The 4,865-nt window shown below is 42.7% G+C and overlaps 1 pseudogene; it reads right to left on the bottom strand.

Moving 5' to 3' along the window:
• Positions 1-1,419: 1,419 nt before the first annotated feature.
• Positions 1,420-4,492, bottom strand: LOC114681936 (annotated as a pseudogene).
• Between the last annotated feature and the right edge of the window lie 373 nt (positions 4,493-4,865).

Raw genomic sequence — 4,865 nt, 5'->3', positions numbered from 1 at the left:
CTGCCACGTTCATATTCATGGCGTGGTTTTCAAACATTTGCTCTGATGGATTAGATCTGACTGCAGCTGACTAACTCCCAGCCTCTTTGGAAAGCAGAAAGCTGCCCACCTCCAAGCAAGCCCCATACAGAGTGAGTGTTGGAAACCCTGGAAGGCTCACAAATGAGGAAATCTAGACTGCTTTTGAAGAATGGCTGGCAAAGGAACCAGGCCTCAGCCTGGTTCATCTCTAGGGGACAGAGCCTCATGCTGGGGACGACTGGACCCCAGGCTAATCTTTCTTTCTACACCCTACTGAGTTCTGCCTAGGTTTCCTGATAATACAGCATTTCCTAATAGTACAGCATTCATTTCTGAATTCACTTAGTAGTCAGCTTCATGTAAGTTCAGGAAAAAAAAATAATGCTTCTTTCAAAGCCCATTTTCTCTAAAGATGCTGAGAGCAAAGGATATGTTCTAGCAGCCTTCCCATCCCTATCTTATATTAATAGGAAGAATAGTTAACCAAAAAGTCAGTTACATAATGGGGACCAAAATGGAAGTCTCAATAAATGGTCTAATTGGATGGCAGACATGAGCTTACATGTAATAGCTGTATTTTAAATGTTGGCATGGGGATTTTGTTTATTATTTGTTGTTTTATTCTTGGAGTCAGAGTCTCGTGTAGCTCAGACTGGTTTCATATTTGCTACATAGCTGAGGATAATCTTGAACTCTTAATCCTCCTTCCTCGACCTCCCTAGTGCTAGGATTATAGCCATACGCCACCATGTCCAGCCTATTTCAATTTATTTTTTTTAAAGACAGGGGGTCTCATTGCGTATGTAGCTCAAGGTGACTTCAAATTTGCTATCCTCTTTTCTCAGCCTCCTAGACTCTACACATCACAGGCCCACATTTTCTCTTGTTCCCCCAATCCCCATTCCTCTGGTATGTGTGCGTTTCTCTTTTGTGGTGCTAGAGATTGAGCCCAGGAGCTCACAACCTCACCACTGGGCAAATACTCTACTACAAAGTTATGATCCCAGACTCAACTCTGAGAATCCTGTGTGTGAAGTCTTTGTCATAATCAGTGATGCCATTTTTAGTGCTTTCTTTCGTCTTGAGAGAATTCTAGTAAATTATTTTTGAATCTGTTCATGGTTTAGTTTTGTGGGTTTTTTTTTTTTTTTGACAAGTCTCACAGTGTAGCTCAGGCTAGCATCAAATTTGTCATCCCCCTGCTTCAGCCTCTCAAGTATGAGGCTCATAGACATGTACCACTACATGCAGCCCAAACACCAGTACTTCATTCACCATTTTCTTTTTTTTTTCCCCTTTTCTCACATGTGATTGAGTTTATTGTACAGACAGGTAACAGAAATTGGGGTTGGATAAAGAGTTAGACATAGAATTAATGTGGCCTTCTATCCACAGGCCTTAGCAGCCCTGCCGTGGATCTGCCCGGTTCTTTTGCATCAAGAAGTTAATTTTCCAAGCCATGTCCATGGTGTAGATCCTCCAGCATGTTTTGTAGCTCTCCTGCTGGCGATCGTGGCAGGGCTTCTCATAGAAGCGCCATGGCTTTATGATTTCGGTAAGTCCATCAGCAGTGAGAATTCTGTTTCGGGTTCTGTACACACCTTCCACGTTCCCCTCCTGGACCATCACAGTCCTGGTAATGAACTTCAGGTGCTATGGGATAATGCTCTTGTACACTGGTTTAATAAAATGCTGATTGGCCAGTAGCCAGGCAGGAAGTATAGGCGAGATAAGCAGACAAGGAGAATTCTGGGAAGAGGAAAGGCAGAGTCAGGAGTCACCAACCAGACACAGAGGTAGCAAGATGACAAGGCAGAACTGAGAAAAGGTACCAAGCCATGTGGGTAAACATAGATAAGAATTATGGGTTAATTTAAGTGTAAGAGCTAGTCAATAATAAGCCTGAGCTAATGGCCGAGCAGTTATAATTAATATGAGCCTCTGAGTGATTATTTTATAAGTGGCTGCAGGTACACTGGGGGGCCAGGAGGGATCCGAGAAACCTTCTGACTGCATTCTGGTGGTCAGCCATGGCCTTGCTTTCAAATCTTCATCCTTCAGGACCTAATGACTGCCGCCTCAGCACTCAGACTCCCTCATTCACTATTTTCAAGGCAAACTGACTTCTACTTCACCATGGTAATGAGCTCTTCTTTCTCTCCCTCTGGGAGCTTCCATGTTTTATTTACCAACGAGTTTCAGATGCTTTTTTTACATTGACATTGAATTGACCACACACACACACACACACACACACACACACACACACACACACACACAGGCTCATGTAGCTTAAATCATGCAGCTGGTACCAAACCAAGTATCTTTATCTTTCCCCAAGTCACTTAATACATTGCCCTGGCCACATTTGATGTTTCCAGAGAAGGGGCCTCTCAGACTTGAGCAGGTGTTTGCTCCCATGTTCTGCTGTAAACTGCATGCATGTAAACATTTTGAAATGGTGCTAATTTGAGTCAGACCTAATGCTTATCACTGGTCACTTCAAATAGAAAGGGAGTTAGATCTACTCTCTTTTACCCCTCCCAGTCTGAAAGAAAGATCTTCCTTTAGAATCCACTCCCACCAGACTCCTTTTTACTGAAGTCTATTTAAGTGGATATATATATTACATCCATCTATATTATACATATGGATATACTATTTTATAATACATATTTGTAGAGTATAGAATTTGGTGCACTATGCAGTTTATACTAATTAAATCAGGGTAATTATCATTTCTACCTCTTCAAACCCTTCTAGTTCCTTTGAAATATAATTTGTAGACTATGGTTACCCTACTGTGCACCAGATTTGATCCCTCCCATCTAGCTGTGTGCTGGTGCATGCTACTTAGTCTCTCTTCATCTTCCCTCTGCCTTCTCTCGCTCCTTGTCTAGTAATAATTCTCTTTTTCTACGTAGTCATCTTGTTTTTTCAGCCTCTACCACTCAGTGCTTGTCTTCTTTGCCTGGCTTATTTCACTAAACGTGATGCCCTCTGATTCCATCCATATTGCTGCAAATCAAAATATTTAATTTTAAAAATGTATATATATATGTGGTGTATACTTACCCTGTCTTATTTGTTCTTCTGTTGATAGACACTTTGGAAAATTCCATGTCTTGGCTAGTATGGATAGAACTACAATTAACTTGTGAGCCCAAAGATCTCTTAGACTTACCAGTTTTATTTCCTTTGGGTATATGACCAATAATGGGATGGCTGGGTCACACAGTAGGCTCTTTTCAGTTTGGGGAAGAACTTCCACACTGTGTGCCGTAACAACTGTACTAATGTGCATCCCCACCAACAGTACATACCAGCTGCCCTCTCTCTAGATCCCTACCAGCATTTGTTATTTTTTTGTTCTTGACTTTTTGATAATAGCAGTTCTAATTAGGGTGAAATTAGTACATCACAGTGGCCTTGATTTGCATTTCCCCGATGCCTAGTGATAATGAGTATTTTTCTTTCATGTCCTTCTTGCCTATTTCTATGTCTTCTTTTGAAACACGAATGAGATTGAGATCACTTGCCCAGCGTTTAAATCAGATAATTATATATTCTGAATATTGATCTTTTCCTGGGTGGATGGTTTGCTGATATTTTCTCCTGTTCCACTTGTCTCTTCATTCTACTCATGATTTTGTTTATGGAGCAGAAGCTTCTCTGTTGGATGCAATTCTGTTTGCATATTCTCGCTTTAACTGCACATGACTGATGGGGGAGGGGGGTCGTCCTGCTCCTGTACTGATGGCTTCCAGCATTTCCCCTATATTTTCTAGGGGCTTCTTAGTCTCGATCTAATAGTCTTTGATCCACTTTGAGTTGTGTGTGTTTTTTTTAAATATTGTTGCATTTATCTAATTATTATCAATAAAAAAATCGGGAGTCAGATATTGGGGTAAGAACCTAAATGATCAGAGAAGTGATGGAGGTAGCGAACAGTGACCTCCTATCTCATCTGTTCCTCCATCCAAAAGGGCTGAGATCCTCTCTAAGCCCTACCCTACTACTTCCTGTCTCTCTATCTGTCCTTAGTCCTCCAAAACCTCTATGGTTAATTTTGGTCAGCTAGTAGCTAGCTCTGCCTTCTGATTCAAAGTAAACTTTATTGTCTGAATATGATCAAAATATCACATAACAGTATATGTAGAGGGGTAGTAATCGAGTTTTGTTCTTTGGTGGATGTATATCTAGTGCCCCATTATCACCTATCCAAGAGACTGCCCTTTCTTCCATGCGTCTTCTTGGTGCCTTTGTTGAAAATCCCTTGGCCATATGTATGCAGATTAACTTCTGGGTACTCCATGCTGTTCCATTCATCTGTACAGTTTTATACCAGTACCATCCTGCTGTGCCATAGTTTTGCAAATGCCAGAGACACCTGCTGTGGAAGCCACCTGTCCTCGACCCCAGAGACACAGTGGGAACCATGAGCCCGAGGCTGTGCTTTGCAGAGGGCCATGTCATTGGGCTGCATGAGGAGAGCCCGGATGGCGCTGGGATTCTGATAGCAGCTGCTGTGATGAAAAGTCTACTTACTGACCCTGGGGCAAGATGGAATCTAGCGATGGTTCTGTCCCACTGATATGGCGCGGTGCTACAGCAAACCGGGCACTGGTGTTTGGAGACTCACTGTGTGTTCCTCCTGTGGAGCAAAGCATTTGCGTAGACAGATGGAGTTTCAAGTCTCTGGTGCTGATGGCAAGGGCCTGGACTTCCCTGCTTCCCTGTGCCCGGAGATGCAAGAGCAGGAAACCAAGGACTCTGCTGCAGTGCACTGTGTCTGTAGACCACCCATCTCTGTGGCTTAGAGCTTCCTGACATGTCCTTGTGGG

Source organism: Peromyscus leucopus, chromosome 18 (genome assembly GCF_004664715.2).
Source record: "Peromyscus leucopus breed LL Stock chromosome 18, UCI_PerLeu_2.1, whole genome shotgun sequence".
Classification (NCBI taxonomy): Eukaryota; Metazoa; Chordata; class Mammalia; order Rodentia; family Cricetidae; genus Peromyscus; species Peromyscus leucopus.
This window is presented reverse-complemented; position numbering and strand designations above follow the sequence as displayed.